At 49.0% G+C, this 17,771-nt stretch overlaps 1 long non-coding RNA gene across 2 annotated transcripts; it reads left to right on the forward strand.

Moving 5' to 3' along the window:
• Positions 1 to 214: 214 nt before the first annotated feature.
• Positions 215 to 1,254, forward strand: LOC112673477 (uncharacterized). Of its 2 annotated transcripts, none has more exons than XR_003144799.3 (2): positions 215 to 350; positions 906 to 1,254. It is a non-coding gene; the product is annotated as an uncharacterized LOC112673477 (long non-coding RNA). The 2 variants fall into 2 exon arrangements; XR_003144800.3 differs by having other exon boundaries at positions 225 to 350; positions 903 to 1,254.
• Positions 1,255 to 17,771: the final 16,517 nt, after the last annotated feature.

Below are 17,771 nucleotides of genomic sequence, written 5' to 3' on the forward strand. Positions count from 1 at the left end.
TTTTCCAGGACCTCAGAATGTATTGGGGCTTTGGAAGAAGTAATAAATTAAAATGAGGTTCTCGGGGTGGTGGTGTAATCTGTGAAGACACAGAGGGATGGTGGCCGCCCACCTCCAGCCACAGGGAGAGGCCGGGGACAGCTTCTCCTGTCACAGCCTTGGGAGGAACCGACCCTGCTGACTTCATGACCTCAGGCTTCCAGACTCCAGAATGGTGAGATAATAAGCATCAATTCTAGAAGCAGCCCAGCCTGTCATCCTTTGCGGGGACGGCCCAGCAGACCAATGCAGAGTGTGAGAGCTTTACTGGGGGCAACATGTGTGAGGAGTACGAGGCAAAAGCAGAGCTGGTGAGAAGGGCGTGCAGACCCAACAGAGCAGAGGGAGCCTGGGGTCAGGGGGGTGCCCTCAGACCCCAGGATGCTCAGGTTCTCTAGTCCTCATCAGAGGGACACCCAGAAATGAGTGCAGCATCTGGTCATTGGCTGGCACTGATGTCTGGGAAGCGTAATGACCTCAGCTCCAACCAGGGGGCAGCAGCTGAATGGGGAGTCAGGCAGGTGCCACAGCAGGGGTTGGGGGGCCACTCCCCCGATGGCCCACTGCCCTCTGCCCTACTACCACAAGGAGGAAGCCAAGGGCACATCTTCCTGCCCGGGGCCAGAGTGATCTTATGCCTGGTACCGCCCTGCTCAGCCACCTCTGAGGTTCCCCGAGTGTAGGGAAGTAATCCCACCCCCTCACCTGGGCACAAGGGAGCTCATAGTGTTAACTGCTCCCCTCCTTGGCACCTAGACACCCTCCCTCTTGCACCTCTACCCCAGCCGACCACCCCCTTGTGATTGCTACACCTGCTTGTCCAGTGCCCATGTCCACCTTGCTCAGACTCACTATCTTCCCAGCAGCCCAGCATCTCTGTCCCCATGTGGTCCTTCTTTATTGTCTGCGGCACATGTGAGCCCAGCCCCGCTGCCTGCCTTCTCTCAGTTTCTGGGGCATCCACCAACCGGAGTAGACCCTGCGTGCTGGCCGTCCTCTGCGGGGGTGTCACATGGCCAGACCACCAGGTATGGGGGCTCGTCTAGGGCAGATCTGCACAAGTCTAGAGTGAGGCTAATGAGTGACCTTTCCTGATTCTAGTCCTGAGGCCCTGAAATTGGACTTTACAAATATTTATCGCTTCCAGAATTGTTTCTCCAGAATAGCCTCATGTTCTATTCACTTTTATTGTATAATAAACTACCCTGAAACACAGTGGCTTAACATAGGTGCCATTTCATTGTAGGTACAGCCTGTGGGTCAGGAAGCTAAGCAGGCTCTGCTGGGCAAGTCTTCTGTGTCTTGGGTGCTGTTGGAGCTCTTCCATGGTGTTCATGGGACTGGGTCAGCCTCACTTAGGCCTAGGGCACTTCAGTGGGTTCGCTGGATGGCGGTGGTGGGGGCGGGCAGACTGGTGATCCAAGCAACCAGGGGAGGTTTCCCCAGGGCTGCCATCTCAGGTGGCCAATTCCTGAGGTCCCGTGTCCCAGGAAGCCATCTTCCTCACCTTGGAAGTCCCCTAAAATCACCTCAGCCACTCTCTTGGCCAAGCCAATCACCACTGGAAGACATGAGGAAGTACATGCCTGTACCCACATTGATGCCTCTGAGTATCCAGAGGAATCCCTAGACACTGGGTCCTGGAGACTGCAACTCCAGATGACCCTGGCCCTCTGGACCTCACTGTCACATGGGAGAGCATTGGACTTTTGTTCTGCTGGACACACTGGATGTTTGAGTCTTCTTTGAGCAGTTTGGCTTGCTCTCGAATCCACTAGGCAAGAAACATGAGGAGCTGGTGTTTTAGGGAGGCTTGGCAGGGCTACAAAGAGTGAACTGGAAGAGAATGGGAACACATGCAGGGGGAGATGCTGTCTGGCTTTCCCACCTTGCGGCTTGGGGTCCCATCCAAGTGTCTGTCACTTGACATTTGAGTCTAGGATTGTCACTCAGCTCATCAAAGTCTGTACTTTCTCCTGTTGGTTAGGGGGAAGTCGGATGTTCCAATCCATGGAATAGGATGAGAAGACAGCCCCTGCAAATACCAAAAGTACTATTTTGAGAATTTTGGCTTTTTATCTCCATAGTTACTGTTAATTAGCTTCAGCTTTCTGGAGACTGTCTCTTGGCATCCAGAAATTAAGGAGAGAGAGCTTCTGACTGATGCCACAGAGTTGAAATGCAGCCAAGCCCTGCTGTCCAGGAGGGGCTCCCCAGGGTGCTGGGCCAGCTGCTCTGCCTGCATGCGGATGACTAGATGGCGAGGAGGCCTAACCCCGTCACAAGCCATAGGAACTGTACAACTCAGTGAGAGAAACTTCTGTACAGCAGAGCGGCTTAAAGCATCCGGAAGAAAACCTGGAACCCAAGAGCAAAGATCTGGGCTGTGTCCTCCCCACCCACATGGCCACCTCAGCAGAAGATTGAGAGATCGGTTAGCTTCTCCAAGAACCCTTGTCACCTTCTGTAGCGTGGGGGTGGTGCTCCCTGTGTTCACCGAGTTGGTCCTTTGAGACAGCACTTTGCACACAGCAGGTGTGCTGTCAGGTGACAGGCATGGGCTGTTGTACTTGCCTGGTCTCCCGAGTCACCCCAGACCTCTCCCCTTGCCCTTTCCCTCATGCAGAGCCACATGAAGAAGGGTGTGATGGGAAGAATATGGCTTTACGTTCGCACATGCTGGAGGTCAGATGATCTCTGTGTGACCTTGAACAACTTACCTCACTTTTCTGGATCTCAATGTGTCCATCTTTAAAGTGGGCACAGTAATGACTATCTTGCAGGTTATTATAAAATCAGGGTGATGTATGAAGGTGGTGGCCCACAGTGGGCACTCAATAATGAAGACTTAGATTGCATGCCTCTCGCTCAGTCTCTGTCTATGCTATATCCACATATCTCTGCCCATCTGTCCACATCTGTATACTCACACCTGTCCTCACCTAAGGGAGAGGAAGGGTGTGTGGGAAAACTAAGAGAAGGTCTAGCTGACTGCCCTCGTGTATTTGGGCTGCTATTGCAAAACGCCAGAGACTGGATGGCTTACCAGCAATAGAAATTAATTTCTTTCAGTTCTGGATGCTGGAAGTCCAAGATTGGGAGACTGGCATGGTCAGGGGAGGGTCGCCTTCTGGGTTGCAGACAGCTGCGTCCTCACATGGAGAAAGGGGTAAGGGAGCTCCCTGGTCCTTTTATGAGGACGCTGGCCCCATTCCTGAGGGCTCCAGGCTCCTTCCCTGATCACCTCCCTGTGGTTCCACTTCCCAACACTCTCACGCTGCAGGTGAGGTTTCAATGTATGAATTCTGGGGAAACACAAACATGCAAGCCCCAGAAGTATCTTTGGGCAATGCAGAGCAAGGTTGATGGTATTTCCAGAAATTGGCCCCACCAATATTTCTGGTCCCACATGCTCCTCCAGTGACTCCTCCCTGTCACCGCCCGTCATAAGCCAGAGCCCGTGTCCCTGCCCTTTGCCCCCGCCAAGTGGGCCCTTGTCCCCACGTCAGTGAACAAAATGTGGCAGAAGTAAGTGTGCAAAGTGCTGCAAGACTTCCAAGACTAGGTTGTGTAAGGGCAGGGAATTGTCTATACCTCTTGGGTCACGTGCCTTGGCTAGCAGTCTTGGGTGACACTGGGAAGTCCAGCCGCCCCAGGTCTGCCACAGTCCAGTGACCACGTGGGGAGATGCTCTAGGAGCCCGTGCTGCTGCAGGGCCTGCAGCCCAGCCCCCACCACAGCTGAATGGAACAGACACCAGGGGTCCCCACTGAGTGCCTTGATCTCAAACTTTAACAAAGTGAATGTTGTTGTTTAGCTACCAGACTTGGGGAGGTTTGTTCAGCAGCAATACTTGAGTGGGGAAGAAAAGGAATTTCAGAGGCACAATTGCAAATGGATTTCTAAAGTGCCAACATAGAATGTTTCTTCCCAAAGCTGACTTTCTACCTATGCATGGTGCAGGATTTGAGAGATGAGGGGGAGTCTCTGGCATGAAAATATTATCCCCATTAGTCTTTGTCGATGCACTTATTATAACTTACAGAGTTTCATTCATTAGGCTGGGACATTTCACCTTAATCTGGTCCCAGTTTCCAGAAACTACAGCAAGTCACTTAGACTTTAGCATAACTGAGTGTGGAGGTGATCTTTCTAAAGCAGAGGCTGTGGGTGCCTGGAGGAGTGCCTGGACTGTATGAGGTATTAGGAGAGCTCAAGGAAAGTGTGACAGACTAGACGTTGCTTTTGCCTTTCCCAAAATTTCCTAGGCTGGCCCAGAGAATATCCCTGCTTGGGTCAAAGCTGGAGCCCCCTTTGATGGGAGAGCTGTTCTGAAGCTGTCACTCAGCCTCCATGGTGGTCCATGTCCACCCAGTGCCATCGGGGCTCGCTCCTGCCCAGAGTCAAACAGCACTTTTTCTCAAGATCTTCACATGTGACAGGCCCAGGGGTCACCCTTTCTGGGAACCTGCTCACTGCTCTCCTGCTCCCCTCCCCTGGGCCCGCTCCCCTGTGAGTGCCTTCTCCTCACCCTCCCCTTCAGACTGACAACATATTGCTTTCAGGCCTCTTGCTTCTGGTTTGTCGAGTAAGCTGCCATTTACCCTGCACCCTGTGCTCCCCTACCCCAGCAGGCTTCCCCCTAAGGTGGCCTCAGGGTGTGAGACGTAGGTTTGTGTGGGACCTGGTCTGTGTTCAGCCCTCGACCCCACCAGAAGGTGAGTGTCTTCTCCAAAACAGGCAGGCGACATGCCAGGGCAAAACTTGCTTCTTCTCCACCACTCTGGTTGTGTTAAGGTACCACATGATGGGATGCAGGTGCTGCTAGGTAATATTCTTAAAATCACAGCCTGAGGGGGGCTCAGGCATGGTTAGAAGATTCTATTGCAAAGCCATAGGCTGCGGCCTGTGGCCAGGCTGAGGCGTGCTTTGCAGGCATCGATGCTGCCGTGTCAATGGGCAAGTCCCCAAACATCCTCTGCTTCCCTTCTCTTCTCCCCCAGAGCTCTCTACTGCCCAGGGAGGGCTCAGCCCTTACTCTGAGGATGATGCTCATGCTCAACCGGTGCTTATTTTTTATATGGAGTCCTGGATATCAGCAAGGCCATGACCACAAAATACCAGATTTCCTAATGGCCACTACCTTGGACTCACAGCAGCCCACCACCCTGGCTCAGGCAGTGAAGGCATTTCCACTTTGCTCCATGAAGACGCCTGAATGCAAGCCTTCAGTTGTGGTTTCTGCAACATTCCCCAGGACCACCATTAAAATAATGCTATTCCCTTCAAACGCCGGTGTGTAATGCAGGTATGCCTCTCCTTACCTCCTAGGACACGGAGAGGCAGAGCTTCAACAGGAAGATGCCTGCGGCAACATGGTTGAGAACAGGAAAGGCCTGTGGTGGGTGCCCTAATCAACGCAACTGTGCATGCCCCAGGGCGGGTGTCCCCATGTCCACCTGTCTACCAACCAGCCCAACAAAACATGATCATATAAGCATCAGTCGAGTTCACCCCACCACTGGCATGCAGGGTGTTCAAAGTCATCCGAGATCCCCACTGCTGGGGAGAGAAGGGCTATAAGGGCACGTGAGCAAAGCTATGGAATGTAAGAGGGAAGGTGAGCTTTGCAGTTTTCAGAGTCAGAGGATCACCTGAGGCTGCTCTCTTAATTTTCTGAGCGGGGAAACTGGCCCCAGAGAAGTCACATTTTCAGTTCAAGGTCACCGAGCCCAGCATCCCTTGTTTGAGTACCTGGTGCATGGCCCAGGCAAGAGCGATGACTGGATGAAGGCTCATGAGGTCTAGGCCCAAGGCCAGAGCAAGACACTTGGGGCCAGGAAGAGAGTTAAAGCATAAACAACAGCAGTGGAACATGGAGTGTTTGGCTCGTGGACAGTGCGAGCCCATTCCACACCCTGCCTAGAGGTGCACATCTATGTTGGCTTGTCCCTTCCCTACCTCACTTCTCCACGCCCCCTAATGCTGCCACTATGGTCACCTCCTCCTAACCTACAGGCACTGGCATCCGCAACAGGGAGAAGTGAACCCAAGCCACTTCCATCAGAGGACAGACAAGCGCCTTCCAAAGCAAGGCTGAGGACTGCAAGGCTGGGGTCAGCGTGGCCCCCCATGCTTTCCTCTTCATTTGTAGCCAAACAGCGATCAAGAGGCGGAGCGAGGGTCTGAAGCAGATCACTGCCATGGAGCCCACACTGTGCAACTTCAGAGAAACCATTTCCCTGGAATGTACGTGTATACAAATAGAGGAAGTTGCTGAAGACTCACGATGCCAGAAAAGCAGGTGTGCCTGAGAGCCGGGTGTGGAGTTGGCCACAGTGCAGGGCGTGCACTGAGTCACCAGCTGGCCTTTCCTGTGCACGGCCAGATGACCCAGCAGTGCGGCAGGATTTTGGAAATGATGGCAGCTGCTTGTCCAAGAAGCTCCTTGCTACTGCAAACTCTGGCCTCCCAATTAGCCCAGGCAAAATCATTACACTGGAATCAGGAGACTGGAGCTAGACCCTGACCGAGCTATCCATTTGCTGTGTGACCTTGGGTGGCTTGCTTGACCACACTGAGCCTTCATTGCTTTGTAAACTATATGATTACCTTCAAGTATAATCAGAGGTCAAAGAAGCCCAGGAGAGTTTCATGGAAGAGGTCTCTCCTCGACCTCGGCTGCAGTGTTTACTGAGTGCCCAGGAATGGTGTGGCCCCAGTATAAATTATCCCACAGCCAAGATCGTCACCTCAGGGAACCCAAAAGCAGAACCTTCATCCAGTTTGGGTTTTTGAGATTTATTCTGAAAGAAAACTTTTTGAAGAAATGGCTAGAAATTGCTCTCACACAACAGCAAAGACATAGCCATTTTTCAAAGAAAGCTGTTTTCTAGTCAAATTTGTGATATTAATATAAGTCATTTATTGGAGAAGAATGATTCGATTGGATTTTTGTTGTTGTTGTTGTTTGGATATTAGCAGAGGTAAGTCGATATTTTTGGTTTGACCTTTTTTTTTTCTTGCATTAAATACAATGCTCCCAAAGTGACATAACAGATATGTGGGGGAAAGCTTGAGGTTAAAACTTGAAAAATACTAAGAAATCTAAAAATCTAGATCAATGTCTCACAGACTTGAGTCTTGGGTTCCAAGACAACTGCCTGAGGATTATCTGTTTTCTGCAAGAATGTTTCTTCCTTGTGCCAGCTTTTGGTGAAAAGCTAGAAGTAGGAATAGGAGTCAAGTCCATTTGTTCTGGAGGGGCACTGGATGTCGCAGTGGGTTAAGTGTCTGCCTTCAGCTCAGGTCATGATTCCAGGGTCCTGGGATCGAGTCCTGTGTCAAGCTCCTGGCTCAGCAGGGAGTCTGCTTTCCCTCTCCCTCTGCCTCTCCCCCTGCTCCTGCTCTCTCTCAAAAAAATAAATAAAGTCTTTTTTTAAAAAAAGCCTGTTTGGTCTGGAGGCTGCAGTGCAGGTCAGAACTGCACTCCCTTTGTGGTGCTCACACAGGACTCCTTTCTTGGTGGCAGAGAAACCAGAGGTGGTCCTTCAGGTTTCATGATAGTTTCTTGCCAAGTGAGGACTGCATGAGGCTGCAGCCACATGCTAGCAGATGGGGGCTCCCAGTGACTCAAACAGGAGAGAGGGACACCTTTCCCCAGATTCATGAGAGCCTGCACTGTGAGTCCTCCTCAGGCATGCTGCTAGTTGAGATTTTATTTGGGCAGTTTCTCTGTTGTCGTATTAAGCCAATGTCATTAAATCAAACCATTTTGGCCTTTGAGTCTAGCTTGTAACTTATTTGTAAATGTTTTGGTTTGATAGTTATGTGAGAATTAAAGCATACAGTGATGATAGAAGCACCTACTCAAGTACCTGGCGGGAAATACGACCTCCCATAGCCCAAATATTGTGGTGCACATTTTAGTGGTTTAAAAAGAGCCTAGCCCCTCAGATTAAAAATAATAATAATAATAAAGAAGAAGAAGAAATGCTCTTGGTTTGGAGACTGAAGGACCCAGTTTAGCTCAGTGTCCATCCTTGGAGCAGTCAGCAGGCCCCAGGGAAGGGTCTTCCCTGCAGGAACATGGCAGGCAGTGCTCTTGGTAGGTGGGAAAGGATGAGGAGCAGGGCCGCACAAGGGAGCTCCCTTCCCTTGGCTTCCAGCACGACCAGGGCATGTGGGTGCTTTCCTCAATTCAAGGGCCCGAAACAAGGTATAGATCTTGGGACATCTGCTCAAAGGCAGGAGGTGGTAAGCAGCTTCCAGAACAGCTTCTGGAATGGTGGAGGGGAGAGAAGAAGGACCCTGGTGTGGAGCCACTCACTGAGTGTGTGAACGTGGGTCAGGAAGCCTCTGGCACAGTACAAGTCTTCACTGGTTCATTTATACCATTTAAAAGCAGTAACAATAAAGCTCACTGCCCAGCTGGTTGTAGGGATGCAATGCCAGCACAGATGTCAGTGGGCTGTGGCCCCTGGCACAGAGTAGGCGCTCAGCAAATGCCATTCGGTGCCCTGGTGCCAAAACCTGCCAGTGTGTGCCAGGAACCGCCCAGCCTCTGCACACAGCCTGAGGCCCGGCCTTGAGCTCTGGGAACAGCCTGTCCTCTTCATGGTAGCCTCTGTTTGCATGTAATCTGATTTCATTAGGACAAAAGTGGGGACGTTGAGGCAGAAGGAGAAAGAAGTACTCTGTGACATGTCCAACTACAACTATTCTGGATTTGTATTTTTATATTTATTTAAGTTTTTTATTTATTCATTTGAGAGAAATGGAGAGAGACAGAGCACAAGCAAGGGGAGAGCAGAGGCAGAGGGAGAAGCAGGCTCCCTACTGAGCAGGGACCTGATGGGGGTTTCATCCCAGGGCTCTGAGACCATGACCTGAGCCGAAGGCAGATGCTTAACTGCCTGAGTCACCCAGGGGCCCCATTCTGGATTTTTAAAAAATGAAAGGCCTCTGAAGGTTGTAACACATTGGGCAAATATTCCTGAAGCCATTGAAATGGTGCTTTGCTTTCACAGCATGACACAGCTCACCAAACAAATGACTGCACCCAGTGCTCATCGCCCATCACCCAGTCACCCCCACCCCCCACCCACCTCCTGTCCACTACCCCTAGTTCGTTTCCCAGAGTTAGGAGTCTCTCATGTTCTGTCTCCCTCTCTGATATTTCCCACTTATTTTTTCTCCTTTCCCCTTTGTTCCCTATTACTATCTTTTATATTCCCCAAATGTATGAGACCATATAATGTTTGTCCTTCTCCGACTGACTTACTTCACTCAGCATAATACCCTCCAGTTCCATCCACCGTTGAAGCAAATGGTGGGTATTTGTCATTTCTAATGGCTGAGGAATATCCCATTGTATACATAAACCACATCTTCTTTATCCATCATCTTTCGATGGACACTGAGGCTCCCTCCACAGTTTGGCTATTGTGGCCATTGCTGCTAGAAACATCAGGGTGCAGGTGTCCCGGCGTTTCATTGCATCTGAATCTTTGGGGTAAATCCCCAACAGTGCAATTGCTGGGTCGTAGGGCAGGTCTATTTTTAACTCTTTGAGGAACCTCCACACAGTTTTCCAGAGTGGCTGCACCTAGTTCACATTCCCACCAACAGTGTATGAGGGTTCCCTTTCTCTGCATCCTCTCCAACATTTGTGGTTTCCTGCCTTGTTAATTTGCCCCATTCTCACTGGTGTGAGGTGGGATCTCATTGTGATTTTGATTTGTATTTCCCTGATGGCAAGTGATGCAGAGCATTTTCTCATGTGCATGTTGGCCATGTCTATGTCTTCCTCTGTGAGATTTCTCTTCATGTCTTTTGCCCATTTCATGATTGGATTGTTTGTTTCTTTGGTGTTGAGTTTAATAAGTTCTTTATAGATCTTGGAAACTAGCCCTTTATCTGATATGTCATTTGCAAATATCTTCTCCCATTCTGTAGGTTGTCTTTGAGTTTTGTTGACTGTATCCTTTGCTGTGCAAAAGCTTCTTATCTTGATGAAGTCCCAATAGTTCATTTTTGCTTTTGTTTCTTTTGCCTTCGTGGATGTATCTTGCAAGAAGTTACTGTGGCCGAGTTAAAAAAGGGTGTTGCCTGTGTTCTTCTCTAGGATTTTGATGGAATCTTGTCTCACATTTAGATCTTTCATCCATTTTGAGTTTATCTTTGTGTCTGGTGCAAGAGAGTGGTCTAGTTTCACTGGGTGTTATTCTATATGTTGGCAAATTGAACACCAGTAAAAACTAAATTTATTAAAACAAAAACCAAAAAACAAAAAACAAATGACTCTGCAATCTCAGTCGCAGCTGTTCTCTGGGCTATTCCTCTAGCCTGGCTCAAGGCTGCATGCCTGAGCCTGCTTGTCTTGGGGACCTTGGAAGCCCCGTCTCTATAGATCCTTCAAATAGCGACAGCATTCCAGCCACCAGATGGTAGGGGAATTTGAACAAAGAGCTTTTCACTGACTACCTTAGCTGGAATTATTCATACTCTTCGCAGAATCTTGAGATTTAGGCAGCCAGTCCACTAGTCGACACTTACCAAACTCCTACTATGTATCAGGGATGTCGAAAAGAGCTGGGGATGAGTGTGGAGGAGATGACCTGGGTGTTTATTTAACATGTGTTTACCAGGTGGTAGATGCATCAGCTGCCTGCCCCGTCCTGGGGACCCTATATGGTGATAAGTGCTATGGAGAAAGGCATAGCAAGGAACTATGAGTAGAAGTGTGGGGTCTCAGGGCTCCTATCAATAGTGTGGGGAGGGAAGGCCCCTCTCAGTAGGTGAAGGGAGTAAATGTCTGTAGGAGCTGATGGCGTTAGCTGGAAAAAGAACATCCCAGGCAGAGGGAATAGCGGGTGCAAAGGTCCTGAAGTGACATGTGCTTGATGTATTCTAAGAAAAGCCAGGAAACCAAAGGGGTTAGGATGGGGTGGATGATGAGGTCAGAAAGGTGATGGGGTCCAGACCATGCCTGAGTCTGGGAAGAAACATATGTAAAGTGCGGGACAATAAATATATAGGTTCTAGAGCTACCAAGGCTCTTGCAAGTTTCCAGTAACACAACATGGCAGGTGGTATGGGTCTCTGCTCCTATCCCTTAGGTTGCTGTGAGAGCTGACAGCCTGGCTGTGAAGCAGAACACTAGACCTTAACGTTCAAATCCAGCCCGGTCCTCATGCCCCTGGAAGAGCGTATCTGCGTCCTTGCTGCGCTGAACCTGCTGAGCACTGCTGTCACCACACCCGCTGGTCTTACCCTCTGCACACCTACCTCCCCTTCCACCTGGAGCACCTGGCACAGCGCCCGGCATGTCACGGACATTTGTCAGTGTTTCTGGAAGCACTAGGAGAACACATAAAGCACTGTGTATCCACAGTCATCCCCTGTGCACTGCTACCCAGGGTGTGTTTTCCAAAATACGCAGCAGACACATTTCCCCCAGAGTATTTCAGAGAGGTTTGGGTCAAGGTTGTTTTAAATAACTTCCCTGGTACTTAAATTGACTCCTTTTCTGTTTTCCCCTGCAGTCTGCACTGTGAGGGTCGGTTATTGCCTCAAAGACCTGTGTCTTGGGCCGTGCTGTGGGTTTAGCAGAGAGCAGTGTTTGGGCTTGCCTTCCAGAAGCGGCCTGAGCCCCCGTGCAATATGCCGTGATGACTAATATGTGACTTAGGCCTGCCGCCTGCCCTGAGCCAGTTCCTCCAAGGAATGAATGTGAAGAGCAGAGACCTTGGCTTAACTCAGTCTCCTGGGGCCCAACCCACCCTTGGGAAAAGACACAGGGTTCACTCAGGTGGCCACCGAGTCTGAACTGGCTGCTTCTTAGCACAGGTCAAACTCATGTGCCCTAAAGGGAAAAAGTTCTATGTGGGAAGGAGAAAATCCAGTTTTCCCTGAAAGCCAGAGGCCAAAGGAGGGTGGGGACGTCTGAGTCAACCCTGCCTCCCCCTCCCTTCTCCTGCAAGCTGTACTTTCAGAGCCCACTGGAGGTCACAGTGAGCATCATGAGACTTGTGAAATCTTGAGACGCTTTAGGGAAATAAACAAAGAGGAACTCAGGGTCAGATGTCCCAGGTGCCGGTCCACTCCTGAGGTGGGGTCAATGTTGGCCTGAGGTCCTGTGGCCATGGCTACACACATGTGTTGACTGAGGTGTGGCAGGGATGACTCCCCAGAGGATGTCAGGAAAATGGGATTTTCATCTGCAGACAAATGGGGTTTTGAGCCCCAGAACTATCTCTGTGTGCCATATGCTTGGTGCAGAACAAACACTGGGGACTCTGAGCAAAAGGTCCAGACCGGGTGGGGTCCCCCGCCTCTGCCACTGTGCACTGAGGAGGGCCTGTGGGTGCTGATGAGACCTGGAATTGCAGGCAGAGTTGCCCTAAACTGCTCCAGGTCAGGAGGCGCCAGTACAGACCTCCAGTTACAAATTATTTTTCTTTCCAGTTTAAAAATGTCCTATAATATTTATTACAGAAATTTGGAAAAGAGAATTTGGGAATGATTTGAGACAAGAAGTCATCCATATGCCACCACCCTAAGAGGATCACTGCTGTGGATTTGGTGTCGTTTCCGACACGCTGAGGTCACTCTGCAAAGAAGCTTAAACCTTGGATGTTAGAAGATAAACATTCCCCTCTATGTGCATAAGCTTTTTGTGAACATAATTTAATTTATGCATAATACATCATCATGTGGTTACATGATAGTTTAGTTAACCAGGATATTATTGTTGGGTTAACACAACACCCTATTTTTTTATTCCAATAATGGTTCCATGATATTCATGTGAAACATTGGTTTGTAACTCATATTATTCCTTTAGGATAGATTCCCTTAAAAATAATTATCTGTAGGGGCGCCTGAGCGGCTCAGTTGAGCATCTGGCTCTTGATTTCAGCTCAGGTCATGATCTCAGGGTTGTGAGATTGAGCCCCCAAGTTGGGCTCTGGGCTGGAGTGGAGCCTGCTTCAGATTCTCTCCCTCTCCCTCTGCCCCTCCCCACTCGCCCCTGCTCATGCTCATGTGCTCTCTCTCTCTCTCTCTCTCTCTCTTTTTTAAGTGATTACCTGTAGAAAAGCCTAAGTGCTTTTAAGCATGTGCACGTATCTGCATACATATGCACACACACACACACACACACACACACACACACATCTCACGTGCTTGGTCAGGTTACTTCATCTTTCTGGATCTGACTTTTTGTCTTTGTGAAATGAGGGGTCAGAGCACATGACCCCTAGGTTTCTTGCAGCTGGAGTGTGAAAATGATTGTTCACAAAAGACTTTGCATGGATATATTCATGGTAGACTTTAATGATGCACATAAGTGTATGTCTGCCCTGACACTCTTTGAGCATTTCTGAATCAAATCTTTTAACCTAAACATTTTTCACATGTACCCCTAGTGCATGTGTATTTGTTTATAAATTACAATTATGCACTACTATCAATTCAATATGGAGACTTAGTCAAGTTTTGTTTCTGCCTTATTTTTTAGCTAGAAAATGATATAGTCACTGGCTTGGAATCCCTGCTGGGTGACCCCCATTGCTGTGGACATCTCCCTGATTTCCCAGTGGTGCCCTGTGTTCCTCGTATTGAATGTTGAGGGACCAGGGCATGGGAAAGACAGTGACTTTAAAATTATAACTGAAGAACATGCAGTCAACACCCAATTATGTTGCACACTCTTGAGCATAAAGACCACCTTGGTCCTCCTCGGGCCCTTCCAAACCTGCCCTCCCTGCAGGGACGTGAGGACAACCTAGTATGGCCTGCATATGTGACTCTGCCCATCTCGGGGAGGTGGCTTTCCAGCGGTGTGGAAAAGGTGTGGCTGGTGTGGCAGGAATTACTGAAGATCATGTGATATTGCCTACAGCCCCCTTTCATCCTCTTTGGATCCAACTTTTTCACAAGGCCCTGAATTAAGGGATCAGAAATGAAAGAGTTATTCAAAATCCTCCAGATGCCTTGATTTAAATCTGGAAGAGAAATTAACAGTGAAGTCACAGATAATGTACAGGAGCTACAAAGTATGAGTAGACACAAGTAGGTGTGGATTTGTATTAATTTAGGGAGCTTCCCTGATGAGCTACAGGGCAGGGAGCCCACATTCTAGTAATATCCAGGGAAGGTGGGGGATTTCCATTCTCCAGGGCTTTGGAGGCTCAAAACTCTGGAGTCTAGCTACCATACCACCCCTCAGCCCTCTTCTGATGTCCACCTGTCTCTGGGCACCGAGAGCCTGGGCCACCTCCTTTCCTCTCTACACAACACAGTTTAAAACCTGTTCGTACGTTGCTACTTCTACTCTCATAGCATCATTGAGTTGGTGCTAACTGACATCTTGCCTGGGTATCATTGAAGACAGGCTCTGAGTAAAAGTGAGCCTCCCCCAAAGTTTTAAAATTGCCACCAGTATTATGATAACCCAGCATTCCTGCTTCCTAATTTAGTAACCTTTCAGAAAGCAAATGCTTAACAAGTGATGTTTACAAGAAGATAGTGATAGGGAGGGCCTGTGATTGGGGGCGATGCTCAGAGAATCATGAGCTCCCTCAGCCACAGGACACGTGTGGTCTCCAGTGTATGTGATGAGCCCTGGCACCACTTGGCACCATAGCTGCTGTCTGATTGCTTAGGGAGGACCCCAGGGCACCCAGCAAGATCAGTCTGGTCCCTGCAGACAAACTGAGAGACATGTATTGCGTGTGCTATAAATAATCTCTGACAGGCTAGGCCCACAGAGTTTCCTGGTCCTTGATTCTAATTGAATGAGCAATTTGACAAGCTTCCTACAGTCCGTCTCTTTGTGCCAGCAGGACAGCCTAGACTTCCATATTAGGCTGGAGCTGGAGGCATTAGCTGAGCAGCAGCTGGACTTTCCTTCTCCAATCTGCAGGCGTTGAATGAATGGTGGCCTCGCACACTAAGATTCAATCCTTCCACACTTATGGATGTCTACCCCCTTGCAACTCAGCACAAAACAGGCTCAGTCCTTAAATGTCCTCTGCCTCACATGCTACTTCGTCTCTTTCCAGTGAGATTTCCAGAGCTGCGTGCCTTCTCACAGTGACCTGGAGCCTGCGTCGACCCACCCCCCCTTGCTTGTGAGAGCAGATTGTGAGATTTGGGGGAATCGTGTGAGCTGATTGTTTTAAATACAGCCGTTATGAAAAATAAACTATGTAAACTTAAGTAAATAAACTGTATTGAAACAAAGGTAGCAAATGTTTAAAACTTACAAGTTTTTGGTTATTTTTACAACAACCTGTGCTCTCAAGGTTATTCAGTACCTTTAGAGGGGGAAATGCTCTATGATGGTGTGTCCTCACCTACCTTCTCTGCTCCGTGTTCAGTGCCATTCGGCAGACAGAGATCAGCCCCAGCAAAAGTATTTACATCACGGACAGAGGCAAATGCTACAAGGAAGGGATCTTTTTCCTGGGGAGGAGGAAGTTTGCAATTTACTGGGACCACTGCATGAGATGTTCCCAGGGCCTGGCTATGCTTTATCCCCCCGCTGGGCACTCGGAGGACAGGCATCCCCCAACAACATTCTGCAGAGAAGCTTCTCCAAGTTTCTCTGAAATGTCTTCCCTTGGGAGAACCTGCGGGGTGTCTCTGAGGGCAGGACCAGGCCAAGATACTAGCAGATCCATTTCTACCTGTGTGGGGACCTCTGTGGTGACCCTCTGGCTTATCTCTAGCCCTGCCTCCCTGTCCTGTGTTGCTGGGCTTTCTGATCCCAGAGTCATGGGCCAGGTGGCATAAGAGGCAAAGGGCCTAGAGTTCAAAGCCTGCCTTGGTCATGACCTAGCTGCTGTGTACCCCTGCCTCCTCATCTGTTAGTGGAATGATCCTAGGGCTCCCTTTCTGGGGCTGTCATGAAGCTAAAAATCCATAAAAAAGAAATGATCAAAGTCATCGTGACTGGTCTTACATTCGCTCTGGGCTGATGCCCTGGCTCCCCTCGACGGTGCTGCCTTAACCTGTCTGAGTTGCCTTACTGGCTTCCAAGGGTGTGACAGGATGTGCACGCCAGAGGGTCTAGCCAGGCCCAGCACACCATGGGGGCATGCAGGCATACCTCAGTAGGCCTGGGTAATAGCAGAGGGGAAAGTCATTATTTGATCAGCGAGCTGGAGGGGTAGGCAAGGAGTCAATCTACATGTCCTGTGGACACTGTTGCTGCGAGCCACAGGCTGGCTCTCCACCCCTCATGGGGTCTGGAGCCAAAGCAGCATAGAGACTCTCATTCTACTTTCTCCTCTGCCTTCCGCCCCCCACCCCAGGTCCCGGCCTCACCTCACAGCCACCCGCCTCTGTGGCCATCCATCCAGGTCTCTGGGTGTTTCTCTCCACAGGGAGCTGACAGGTAGTCAGGGACTTAAATCAGCACTTAGCTTCTAAAGCCAAGCAAACAAAGCATTTCTTAAAAGCCTTCTTAATTCAACAAAAGCTCTCTTCACACTGATGTGAGAGTCCGCAAATGCAGGCTGCTGTCTGAGAGGTCATCATCAGAGTCAGGACGACTGCATGATGTGGAGACTGAGGTGTTCAAGCAGGCTGGGCAGAGCGGGAAACACTTCACTATCATCACCTAAACCCTCAGACAGCCATCAGTCAGCCTGTCCTCATCTCCTGTAATGATCATGTTCCTCTGCAATTGGCCACAGAGATTGATATCTTCACAGCAAATCTGATTTCTCTGCTCATTTTCTAGGTTGACTTGTCAGAGAAAGTTTTCTTGGGAAGAAACAATGAGTTCCTTAAACTCTAGTCTTAAAGGACAGTGCCTTTGACAACTTTTTCCTTGCAATTCTAACTTTTTATTTTGGACATTTTCAATCACATATAGAAGTCAAGGAAATAATTTAATAACAACCAATAACATGATGACCTTCATGTGCCCATCACATGAACGCACTGGCTTCAGTAACATTGATGCACAGCCAATCCCATCTTGTCTGCATCCCATCCATCAGATCCCAGGCAGGGTAATAGCTTGTCCACAAATATTTCAGAAAACATCTCTAGTGCACAAAGAAACTTTAAAAGTATATAGTCTAATAGCAACAGCATACTTTAAAAAAGGATAATCATCATAAAATACCCAGTTAGGTCTCTATTATCTTAATAGTCCCGTGATGAATCTCTATGACGTTTCTGAATTGGGAACCAAGTAAAGTGCAAAATAGCAATTAGCTGATATGTCTCTTAAGCCTCCTTTAGCCTATAGGTTCCTCTCTCCCTCTCTTTTCCCCTTCCCAGCACCCCCATCCCTGCCAGGAAGAAGCTAGTTATTTATCTTGCAGAGCTTTCTAAAGCCTGGATTTTGGTGATCACATCTCTGTGGTATTTTAACATGTCCTCCTATTCTGTGTATTGTCTTCACATTGATGCTTAGATATAGAAGCTAGGTCAGCTTCAGGAATGGGTTTGTTGGCTGGGTGGTTGATTTTCACAGCCATATCATAAGGGGTGTGGAGTCCCTCTCTCCAGAGGCACAGATTGTCCACTGGTCTGGCTTTTTGCTCTGTTAGCAACCACTGATGATCATTGCCATTATTCGGTGGGGGGACAGCCAAATATTGATATTTTAAATTTATTGTTATGATCTAATTTATTAGCTGGAATATTTTTGTAAAAAGGAAATTGGCTTCATCCACTATTGTGTTGCCCTAAGGTACAGCTCTTCTAGG

This window comes from Canis lupus, chromosome 24 (genome assembly GCF_003254725.2).
Source record: "Canis lupus dingo isolate Sandy chromosome 24, ASM325472v2, whole genome shotgun sequence".
Classification (NCBI taxonomy): Eukaryota; Metazoa; Chordata; class Mammalia; order Carnivora; family Canidae; genus Canis; species Canis lupus.